A 12,742-nucleotide genomic window follows, 5' to 3' on the forward strand; every position below is an offset into this window, starting at 1 on the left:
AATGGCGCTCAACTGAGATGTAAACAACATCAGCTGATTAGTGATGGACAAAGTACTCACTAGAGATGGGTGGCCGGCATTACCCACCGTCCGCCATTGCCCCACTCTGCCCTATATATTTTGTTTGGAAAAGGTGAAGTTTTATGTTGATCTCATGTGACCTCTAATTACCTCTGGTTGACCTTGACAAATGAAAGGTCGTTTGTGGTGGATTCATAGCCGCTGATCATGAACCTGGCATCTATTTTCCCCTAAGCCTTCATTTAGAGCCTCCGGATGGCAACATTGTTTTAATTATTAGTACTAACTACTAACAGTAGTTACTACACCTTTTTGCGTTGTTCGATGGCCAATCAGCAAAACCCATTCGTCCGATCAGCACATAGGTGGCGCCAGTGAGAGGCATTCCGGCAAAACCTTCAGCATATGGGCAAAACGGAATGCTGATCCCACTCCACAGTTCGTCAGTTGGTATTACCATAGATATAAAAGACTAGATGGGACATTGGCAGTGTTTTAGTGCGTGCGACTGGCCGCCATGTTTGTGAGGGCGGGAATCTGCGGCGCTGTGTAAACACTACGGGAGGAGGGGGGTATTTGAGACTGATTTTGTGGTATTTTTCGACCGAAAAGTGCTAATCTTTTTTGCTCACGGCATTCTTTGGAATGTGTAGATTGTGGAACAAGTGCTGAAATATGCTTATCTATTGTAATTTGGCTACGTTAGCCTTACCTAGACATGTTGCACTGTTGACGCTGATGAAGAATAGGCGGCACCAAAGGTAGATTTGCTTGGCATGCCTGTTTTAGATTTAATTCAGTTCCCATGTTTTTTTTGTGCACACCACAATCCTTTAATTATTCTTGCATGGATAGAGCATCAGTCATATGATTTTTCACAAAGAAAGCTTACCTAGATAGGTACCAGAACATTGGCAGCGGAAAGCAGACTCATTACCTACACTTGCTTTGCCTGCTCACTTTCTACTGTTGGGGCATTCCACGTCAAATCGAACAAAAATCGGCTGTTTTGCACCTTACCATCAGCGATTTCAGTATAAATTTGTGAGCGAGTTCCTGTGTGGCCCCGGACATTACATTGATGTTTTTTGCACATTCTGACCACAGGTCTTCTAAATATAGGGCATCAAATTTTTACAAAATGTTGCATCTTTATATTTTTGAACGACCATAACTTTGGTTGTACTTGTTTGATTTGAATGAAATAAACCTTACTGTTTAGGTAATTTCTTAAGCATTTGTTTAGAATTGCACCTACTTAAATATATGACCTTGAAAATTGCTTAACTCTGTTCTTAAGCACAAATATTGAAATAGCAAAAAACACGTCACCTTCGATTTGGCTCATTTTCATATATTTTATTGCCTACCATATTCTTAACAACCTGTGAAAAAATTAGAGTGGGCCATTCATAAGTTTTGAAGAAAATTGCACATATGCAAACGTATGTTAGCACGCGCAGTGGAGGGGGAAGAGCGAATTTCGCCCACCCCTCCTGTTTTTCGCCAATATCTCATAAGATTATTGCGAAATTAATTATGGCTACCTGTAAAGAATTGAATTGGACATCTCATCGTGCAAGCAATAAGAAAATCGGTTCACAACTGTTCTAGTAATAGCGGTGTAAAGTGAACATCCTGTCGCCGCAGCGACGCGGCGACTCGGCAGCCGGCGCCGACCGCTACGCGCCGCCTGAATTGTAGACTGTGCCGGGACGGAACGGAACGGTTCCGTCTTTACATTGCGCTCCCTACCGCTGATTACGTTTGATTCGCGTCAAATTTTGTGAGAAGACTAAGAAATGTACAGGCAATCGTATGGTGAAAGAATTTTGAAAATCGGTTGGTAAACAATTGAAATATGAACGTGTAAACACAAAATTGTGATTGCTGCGTTTCCCGCATCGGCCGAGCCCGCCTCAGCCGGCGACATGTTACTCTTAGCAGGCCTCTAACTGCCATATTTATTATTGGATTAACTAGAAATTCCCCATACATACTAAAAAATGTATGTTCTTTCGGATAGTGAAGATCAAAAGACGTGAAGATATCGTTGCGTGATAATGTTTTCGTTGAATTTACTTCATCATGCATTTCCACACGGCTCAAAATTCACCGCAAAATACCGTTTGCCTGAGACACTTTTACTATGGAACGTGAATGCTTGACTACGATGACTATGCATTTCCATTCTCGCAGAGTTTGGGATATCACTAATCAGCAATCATTCATTTCAGAAAGTGTACACAAGCATGTCTTGACTCTGTCTTTCAAGGTCACGCGCGGTTGCGTGATGTTGATGCATGAAAACAGCGTTTGCCACGAAAGTTATGAATGGCCCACTCCAATTTTTTTACAGATGGTTGGGAACATTGTGACGGACATAATATGTAAAAATTACCCAAATCGAAGGTGACGTGTTTTTTGCTATTTAAATTTTTCTGTTTTAATTCAAGGTCAAATGCATTTCAAGGTCACTTCAATTTAATTTTATAATTAAAAATCAAAGCCTTATCAATTGCCTATAAGACCCTGTTAATATCATTTTGATACCAGAAAAGGAACCAGAGTTATAGCCATTTAAAAAATTGATGTGTGACATTTTTCGCTATATTCGATGACCTATATCTCAGCGATACGTTATCAAATTTCGAAAATATTATACGTAACTCAGTTTTGAACCATGCCCAGTCTGCCTACAAATTTTCAGAAAAATCGAAGGGGATGACGGATTTCGGTGTTTGATTTGACGTGGAATGCCCCTGTTGCCTTCAATGGACAATATTTATGAAGTAAGAAGGTTTTATGATTAAAGGTTTTAAATAATTACTTTACTTAATGTCATCAGTTAGTATTAAATAGTAGTTCAGTGCCAAACGAAAAATCCATGCACTATGCCAGATGCCTCGGGGGCTCTTATCCGCTCTGGGTTCAGAGTGCAGTGGCATACCACGCTCACCCTCAACCAGAGCTGATAGGTAGTGAAAATGCCAGACGTCGTGATATCTGCACCAGTGAGCCGTGTCGCACATTTGATCCCAATAATGAACAGCACAGGGGTGACGTAAAAATGTGCGTTAGTTGGAGCACCTAAACTCAGATTGTCATTACCTAATTAGTTTTCACATTGTAAAGCTTAAACTACACTTCATGCTCTTTTGGCTCACCTGTTATCAGTATCAGTAAAAAGGGTATTAGTAAATCTGGCGTTACAATCAATGCTAAGTGCTAACAAGTAAATATGAAGTCCAAGGAAGATAAAATCATAATCTTACTTGACCTAACCTTACCTACTAACCTAACTAACCTACAACCTACAAACCTCAACCTACATACAACCTCCATACCTACAACCTACCCACCTACAACCTACCAACCTTATATGTGCCGACGGTGGCACCAGATTTATGGATACCCTTATTTGTTAGGTACTTCACTCCACTTCTCATTTTATTTGAAGCTCATTTAAATTCTTGTATTTAAGTCTGTGTAAACTATTATTTTAAAAACCTGATGCTTTTCCATGACTGTAATCTCACTGTTTGCTATGTGTATTTTGTAGTGTGTACTGTGTGCAAATCCAGTATCCTACACTTGTATGCTACAGGCCTTGTTTTGATCTGACTAACTGTTAATATGTTTCAGCTTTAAAGACTAGTATCTTTTGAAATTGAAATTTGCCTCTCAGTCTCTCAAGAATCAAGATGCCAAATAGATGTGCAGGATTTGATTGCTGACAAACCAGGGCGGTGTTTCACGGGCTGCTGCTACCACGCTGCTATCAAATTGGGCGAGCTGACGTCACACTTGTGGTAGTGTTGGAGCAATGGGCCTGTTGATGTCTCCATGGAAACCCAATTTGACAAGTCGTAAAATCGGCGTGCTGCTATCACCGGTGAAACAGGGCCCAGGGATGAGGCTCAAGAGTCAAGAGATCACCCTGCATTGGCAAGTAAAAGCTACAGACTCTTGATTTTTTATATTGTTACAGGTTGATAGTTGGTCTCGGGATCTCATACGGGTCGGACGTGTCTCACCGAGCTCCTGGTTCCTGATTCCTCAGCTGGCCAATAGGTGTCCCTGGTGTTTTTGGCGGGAAACCAACGCCTGGTAGGCGTCCTTTTTGGAACCTTCTCATTTTCCGGCTTCCGTTCTTAACAAATACGCGATCATCGTCAGATCTTCAAGTCATCAACGAACGGCTCAAAATGCCCGTCGGGCATTCACCACCGGCAAATGTTCGCGCCCGTCGCGCGAGACAAATATCTACCGTAGAGGCAGCCGGCGTTGATTCCGCAACCGACGATCCCAAGGTCATCGCTGAAAACACGAACGACGAAACCGAAGAGCGTTCATCGCCACGAGGAAATCAAGGAGGAAATGTGGGAGGTGGGAATCAAAGCCGTGGAGATGAGAATCCGAATGAAGTGAAAGAGTGCGGAGTCGGCGACAATACAGGTATGGACACGGACACGGAACAGAGCAAGAAAACTGTCGGTAAGTTGGATGAAAGCATGTATAAACTGTTTAGTCATGGACCTGGCTCTGTTAGCTCTCTCTCGCGGTCATCCAGTGATACAGGCAGTGAGGGGGCTATTTGCAGGGGTGGACCGAGCGTAAAGGCATGTGGAAACCCTGTCAAGGATGGTGAGCCAGGCATTATGTGTGACAAATGCCATGACTGGTTTCACCCCCACTGCCAGGGGGTTCCGAAGCTAGCCGTCAAGGCACTTGACAAGTATGAAACCCTTGCGTGGCTCTGTGACAAATGCAAAGTAGATCTGAAACAAAAAAAGCAATGCGACCATCTTGTCTCGTCTCTTGAGCAAAGAATCATCCAACTGGAGGCATCAGTCTCTAAACAATCAGACCTGATTAAAGAGTCCCTTCAGACCCGAGACAGGGAGGCAAGTGGCCACCTTGATGCCCTCAAAAAGTGTGTAGAAACTTGCGAAAGAAATGCTCAAAGCCAAGCCAAAGCCATTGAGACAACTCTGAAACAGCAAAAGTCATCCTATGCAGATGCAGTGAAAGGAACTTGTGAGGAAGTTACCAATATGGTAAAACAACAACTTGACTCTTTCCCAAAAATGCCTACAACTGGCAGCTCTAAGACAGCTATGGACATGTCAAAGGTACTCGATGACTTTGCCGACAAGGAAAGGCGCAAGGCAAACATAGTGGTCCACAACCTTCCTGAACATGAAGGAGACACTGTTACAGAAAGATCTGCAAAGGACACTACAGTGGTAGTGAAAATTATCAAGGATGTGATGAAACTGAATGTAACAGCAGTTGGTTCTTTCAGAGCAGGCAAAAAACTTCCCAACAAACCAAGACTACTCATAGTCACACTCGGAAACCCATCCGTCCGTGGTGACATCCTGCGTAGTGCGCCATGGCTCAGGAACACAGCGAACTACAGTAACATATACATCTCCCCAGACATGACGCAGAAGGAGAGAGAAACAAATAAAAAACTGAGAGAGGAACTTGCAACCCGCAGGCAGGCTGGAGAACACAACCTTGTCATCAGGGGTGGCAAAGTGATTCAGCTGCCCCGACATGCTGCATCTTCAACAGGCACTGATAGAGCTCGGGTACCCGATTCAAACCCTGCTCATGGGATGAACAGACAGCAGCAGGAGAGACCTGTTGGACACTCTGCAGCTGTACAACCCACTCCTTCCGCTGGGGGATCAGCGGGCTCTGAAACAGGTAACATCCGCCAACAGGAGGACGGCTCTGCTGTGGTGGACACTCATCAGCCTGAAAACCAGAATGGCACTGCCAGAGAGCCAGTTAGGCAAGACTGACTAGACAAAGAAAATGTAGGCTGGAGCCAGAGGAAAAAGACTGTCAGGAATCTTCGTGTGCTCTATACAAACACAGACCAGTTCATAAACAAAAGGGATGAGCTAAGCATGAGGATATGTGGAGAGGAGCCAGATGTGATGCTGCTTACTGAGACCCTTCCGAAAGCTCAGAGACTGCCTATTGCCCCATCACTGCTGCACATTCCAGGATACCTGTTATTCACCAACTTCAATCCAGGTATGATGGACCTGGGCAACTCTGGATTACGAGGTATCTGTGTGTATGTAGCACAGCATCTGAGCGTCTCTGAGGTAGTCTTTGACAAATCAATGATTGAAGATGTTTGGGTTGGACTGAAGCTACAAGGAACAGATCACTTGTTGATAGGGTGCATCTACCGAAGCCCATCTGGCTCCCAAGAAGAAAGTATTAAAAGGCTGGAGCAGCTGATTTGCCAAGCAGCTGCAGCCCCCTTCTCACACCTTGTCATCATTGGCGACTTCAATCTTCCTGGCATTGACTGGGCAACTGGTGCATCTCCTTCAGCCACACACTCCTTTGTGGAGACGATCCAGGATTGTTACCTGTTCCAACATGTTACCCAGCCCACACGTTACAGGCTTGGAGAGAGGCCAAGTACTCTGGACTTAGTATTTACCAATGAGGAGGGTATGGTTCGCAACCTTGAGTACGGCCCTGCCCTGGGTAGAAGTGATCATGTGATCCTTACCTTCACATTGATGTGCTACGCACCTGCGCCATCCTCGCTGCCACGCATGTATTCTCGCACCAACTATCGTTCATTGACTAATGTGCTTGAATCGTGCAACTGAGCGGTGATGAGGAACATGAGTACTCAAGAAGCTCACACCTTCTTTAGCTCGTCAATCTGTGCAGCCATTGAGTCATGCTCCAGCATCAGAAAGAAGGCCTCTGACCATAACATATATATGAACCGCCAAGCCCTCCAACTAAGGAAAAGGAAAAGGCTATTGTGGAGCACTTACTGCCGAAGCCACGATGAACTTGATCACGCCAGGTACGTCAGGTGTCGAAACGACCTGAGGAACGTGACCAGAGCCCTCCGGAGACAACATGAGCAAAAGCTGGTACTGTCAATCAAAGATAACCCGAAGTGCTTCTGGCGGTATGCAAATTCACGCCTCAAGACCAAAAATGGCATCGGCGACCTAGAAGACGAGAATGGAGAAACGGTGTCTTCTGATAAGGCAAAAGCTAACGCCATGAACAGATACTTCAGTAGCGTCTTCGTCGAAGAAGCGTCAGACACCATCCCTGTCCTGGAGCGCCCCCATCACGGACCGCTTCTGGAGGACGTCGAAATCTCCCCGCTACGGGTACACACTAAGCTGGCAGCGCTGCGGGCACACAGCTCGCCAGGACCCGATGGCCTTCACCCTCGCGTACTAAAGGAGAATGCAGCCGTCCTCTCCCACCCACTGAGCTGGATCTTCAGGAAATCGCTGGACTCCGGGGATGTCCCCCCAGAGTGGAAGATCGGCAACGTGACTCCGATATTCAAGAAAGGAGATCGCCGCCTACCATCCAGCTACAGACCGGTGAGCCTGACATCCGTCTGTTGTAAGGTCCTCGAATCTGTCATAAGGGATGAGCTCCTGCACCATATGTCAGCAAACGGCCTGCTTCACAGAGCTCAGCATGGTTTCCTGGCAAAGCGTTCGTGTAGCTCCCAATTGCTTGAGGTACTGGAAGACTGGACCGCTGCCTTGGAAGACCGAACCCCGGTGGATGTGGTCTACCTAGATTTCGCCAAAGCATTTGACTCGGTGCCGCACAAACGTCTTCTCGAGAAGCTGAGGTCGTATGGTGTCGGAGGTAAACTTCTCACCTGGATACAGACCTTCCTAGTTGGCCGTCGTCAACGGGTGCTGATTCAGGGCTGCAACTCGGAGTGGGCACCTGTCTCCAGCGGTATCCCCCAAGGTTCAGTATTGGGGCCGACGCTGTTCACAATATACGTCAACGACATGCCACTAGAGGTCTCAAGCAATATGAAGATGTTCGCGGATGACACGAAGCTATACAAGCCACTGACAAATCCATCCGATCGTGGTGCTGGCCTGCAGGGTGATCTGGACGCTCTGGCACGATGGTCCTCAAGGTGGCTGCTGCCGTTCAACGCAGGAAAGTGTAAGGTGATGCACATGGGCTCAAGAAACCCTGCACACGAATATAGGCTGAACGGGACGCCCATCGCTGTGGTAGACGAAGAAAGGGATCTGGGGATCATAATCGACTCTGAGCTGAAGTTTCATACGCAAACGGCCGCGGCCGTTTCAAAAGCCTCACAGCTGCTCGCGGTCATCAAGCGATCCTTCGCTCACATCGATGAGACGACCCTACCCTTGCTCTACAAGGCTCTCGTCCGCCCCTTTCTGGAGTTTGGGAACGCCGTCTGGGGACCGTTCAGCAAAGGAGACCAGAAACGCTTAGAAAAGGTCCAGAGACGCGCCACGCGTATGGTGGAATCCATCAAGCACCTTCCCTACCCCGAGCGTCTGGAGCGTCTCCGACTGCCGTCGTTGTTCTACCGCCGCCGCAGGGGAGACATGCTGACGGTCTACCAGCTGTTCCACGGTGGAATCGATGTGCCGGCAACGACCTTCTTCACCAAGAACGAGACCGAGCTGACGAGAGGACACGGGTGGAAGCTGCTCAAACCCCGAGCTGTGACTCTCGCCCGACGAAGCAGCTTTAGCGTCCGCATCATCAACGACTGGAACGCTCTACCTGCTGAGGTCGTATCAGCCGAAACACTCTCGACATTCAAGACACGACTCGACCATCACTGGACCCACCTAATGTATGTCATGCCACAACCTTACGAGTCCTGAATGTCTCTGCAAGTAACTCGGTGAGAACGGGACCTATAGGCCAAGTGGCCTTTTCTATCCCGATGACCTTCAAGGTAAGGTAAGGTAAGGTAAGGTTATCTGTCACCGAGAGCGATTGCTGTAGTTCAATTTCTTGCATCAAAATTGGCAGAATATGACTTCACTGATCACTCTGACGTCATTTACGGCCGACCTATGGTAGCTACACAATTTTTATTTCTATAAAATGTTTCAGATTGATGCAGCCGAAGGTACTGCAAGTTTCGTATTGACACGTCTAGTGGTTTAGAAATATTGCAACAAATATATATTTTAATTTTTTTCAATATATAAATGTAAATATTTTATTGCAGAAAACAGGAGAGGGGCTCTGTAGAGCCCCACCCTCCAGTCATGCGTGGGTAAAGGCCCATCAGTCACTAAAACCAGAATAAGTGCAAACAATTATTACCAAATGCCCGGAGACTGCTTTACCATTGCCAACATGTGTGTGTGTGTGTGTGTGTGTGTGTGTGTGTGTGTGTGTGTGTGTGTGTGTGTGTGTGTGTGCGTGTGTGTGTGTGTGTGCGTGTGTGTCAACAATGTGTTAACAACAAATACAACACAATTGTGCCTGGCGTATGTTAACACTAAACACCATTAGCCATATTTTATTGATACTAATCGAACCTTCCAGGTGGCTGGAACAACCCCAGTGCCGCACAGTTCTGCGGGATATTCCGGCACCTGCTCCACCGCTGCGGCGTCCGGCCCGGCAGCACAGGGAAAGTGGCAGCCCTCGACCCGACCAGCATCCTGGCAGTCGGTCACACGACCAGCGGACGGGGAGCCAGCCTTACTACCTCGGCCTCCACCACCTCAGACAACGGTGCCACGGCACTCCACATCATCACGGAGCACGACTTCCAGCCTGGGCTGTCGTCTGGTGGGCAACATCGTCACCTACATCGCAGGGTTCGTGGTGAAGACGGCGCTCGACTCTGTCAGCTGTAGCACCTGTCAGGAGGCCCTGGTGAGCGACATCCAGCCGGACGACATGACACAGCTTTACCACCTCTTCATCATATCTGCCAGATGAGCTAAGGTGGGGACGGGTTACATGCCTGGGATCTGACTGAGACCCGCTCATACCCTGCCGAAGTGTTGGTGATTTCAGCGGTCAGCTGTCTCTAGCCGGTGTCGGTGAGTGGCGGCCAGCTGCCGCTGGAGTGGGTATCTACCGTCGATAGCTGCTGTGTGGCGGATAGCGTGGATTTGGATGGACACTTCATATTAATGAACAGATCAATGTCTGGCCGATAAAAGACGTATTTTGTCGATGATTGCTTAGTGACTGAGTGGGTCCACTGGCGACCAATGCAGTGGGCGCTGGGTTAACGCCTCGCCTCTTGTGACCGTGTCGATATGTAGCACTGTTAATTGCCGATTCGTTGCCGGCCGTCTCTGCTCCGTGGCTGGCTGATCCGGCACAAACTGGTGTTCGTGGCTGAAGGCGCGGCTACAGTTACACTAGCTCGCCACGTGCCTGTGCGACTATCGTCGGTGCTGTCTGCAAGGGCGATGTCGGTGCCTGTAGGGGGCGCGGATTGATTCAAAGTGAGGAATGGGTCATCGGAGCTCGGGTCAGGTCATGTTCGGCTAAAATAAGCGGATTTTGCGATTTGCCGCATCCGGGTGAATTTCCTTGCCTTCTAGTGCATGTTTATGCATTTTACATGCGTTTTTTTAGTGTTGATGTCTAGATAACGTGCATTTGCCTCGAGGTCAAGGCTGCGCTTCATATGGGCAATTTTCGGAGCATCTTGCTCATTTTATTCGTAATCCTTAATTATGTTTGCGGATTTGTGCCCGCAAATCATTATTTAAAAGTAAGATTGACACGGGATTCGAGATCGGCGCCCATAAATACACTTCACATGACCCGCCATGTGTCAAGGCCATCCGAGGTCATCTAAGGTCGCTTACCTTGTATGACCTTATGTGACCCGGTTCGCTAGATTTCGAGATGAGGTTGATTGGGAATGATGTAACCCATTTCGCCGACAGTTCACGCGTTTTGGTCGATTTTATAGCGAAAGATCTCAAACTCCAGTGACTTTACTGGTTCGATTTCCAGTGTTTGACCTGACCTCTGAGTTCACCCGTTGACCTAGTACCCTGAAATTTGGTATCACTGGTTTACTCACATCGCGGACAGCATACCTATTTTTTTTTCCGTTCTTGCTCCGTCGAGGGGCGAACGGCTGGAGTTCACTCCGTTCACCCTGGCTTCCCCTACTCGTAAGACGCTGACAAACTACGAACGGGTGAGGGCTAAAATTGCACTTATTGTCGATCATTGTCCATTGCATACTGCATACATAGATATAAAGTATGGTAGCCATAATGGGAAACGAATTTTATCTTAAATTAGCATGCCAATTGCATCTACCTTCGGTGCCGCATATCCTTTATCAGCGTCTTCAGGGCTATATGTCTAGGGCTGATGTAATTACATTACTATAAATACACATGTTTCTGCCCTTGTTTCACAATCTACTCATTCCAAAGAATGCCATAGGTAAAAAAGATTAACACTTTTCGGTCGAAAAATACCACAAAATCTGTCCCAAACACTGTCCTCCCATAGTGTTTACACAGCGCCGCAGATTCTCGCCCTCACCAACATGGCGGCCGCTGCTACGTATTCGCGAGTCGCTCCCGACATGGGGGTGCCCTATCTAGTCTTTATATCTATGGGTATTACCTTCGCTATTCGCCATAACTGATTGAGTTCCGGCAAAACCTTTGACGATTTGGATAAATGCTTCGTCATTCGTTAAAGGGACCCTCCCACCTTCAAAAAAGTTAATGAATTGGCACGAAAGTGATGTCGCTCGGTTCAGAAAGAGCGAAAACGAATATCTACCGAATTTCATCGAAAAATATTCACCGGTTTTCAAGATATTAGACTTTTACTTTTGTTTACTTTTTGGGATCTCCGCTGTCCCTAGCGACTTTATTTGAAAGTGCGGCATTTGTTGCGCGCAAAGCAGCATATACCACCGCGTGCTACCAAACGTTTTAGTAAAAGATTTAAAAATCGTTAGATCTCCGCTGACGTCACAAATTCTAAGGGGGCATACCAATGCACTAGCCCCTTAGAATCCGAAAACTGCAAGTTTGAAATTCCATATCTCCGAATTAAAGCATTTGTCGATGTTGTGAGTTCCCAAACCGGTATTTGCAGGCCATGGCCACCAATTTGGCTATCTCAACTCAAAACTAATGTTAAGGTGGGAGTGTCCCTTTAATATCCCTTCGACTTTCACCAAAACATCCCCATGCTAATTTCGGCATTCCTCATACCTAATATTTCGTCAAAACTAAAAACAAATCGCCCCTTTACAGAGAAGTATAAATATGACCACGTTTATACAGTGCAGTGCGGGGTATAGGTGGCGAAACTCGTAAGCCATTTATCTACATAAAAAATTGGTAGCGTTCATGAGCGCCATAGGTAAGTACAATGTAGGACAGTAGGTAGATGAACGTAGTGACATGTTATCGGCTGATTGAAAAATGGACAGGCAACCATGGCCTGGGTGGAGCCTTTCCAGGGAAGTTGGTGGGGCAAAAATCGTCAAACCTTCAATGTCCGATTGTCAAGTTGAATAAAATGCTACACTGAATCAATTCCTATCATTACAGATACGGTATTTTGCAATACACATATATTTGAAAGCTCCCCAATGCCAAAAAGATTGATTTGCAAAGCAATAAGTCCTAAAAATCAGCTAAAGTTGATGGGGCAAAACGCTTATTGGTGGGGCAGAATGGCAAGTTGGTGGGGCAAAATGGCAAGTTGGTGGGGCAGCCGCCCCACCAACTGTATAGGAAGCTCCGCCCCTGCAGGCAACAGAGCAACAGGCTAGATAAGTTAACCCCGCCTCAAACACCAAGGTGTCACCAAGGAACAGGACAGGCTGGGCTGGATAAGTGAGCCACGCCCCAAACACCAAGGCGTCCGGCCGGCAGGGCCCGGCTCG

The 12,742-nt window shown here is 46.9% G+C and overlaps 1 long non-coding RNA gene across 1 annotated transcript; it reads left to right on the forward strand.

Moving 5' to 3' along the window:
* Positions 1 to 551: 551 nt before the first annotated feature.
* LOC122364541 lies at positions 552 to 11,248 on the forward strand. Its single transcript, XR_006253569.1, has 2 exons — positions 552 to 782; positions 9,391 to 11,248. It is a non-coding gene; the product is annotated as an uncharacterized LOC122364541 (long non-coding RNA).
* Positions 11,249 to 12,742: the final 1,494 nt, after the last annotated feature.

This window comes from Amphibalanus amphitrite, unplaced genomic scaffold (assembly GCF_019059575.1).
Source record: "Amphibalanus amphitrite isolate SeventyFive unplaced genomic scaffold, NRLGWU_Aamphi_draft 000681F_arrow, whole genome shotgun sequence".
Taxonomy (NCBI): Eukaryota; Metazoa; Arthropoda; class Thecostraca; order Balanomorpha; family Balanidae; genus Amphibalanus; species Amphibalanus amphitrite.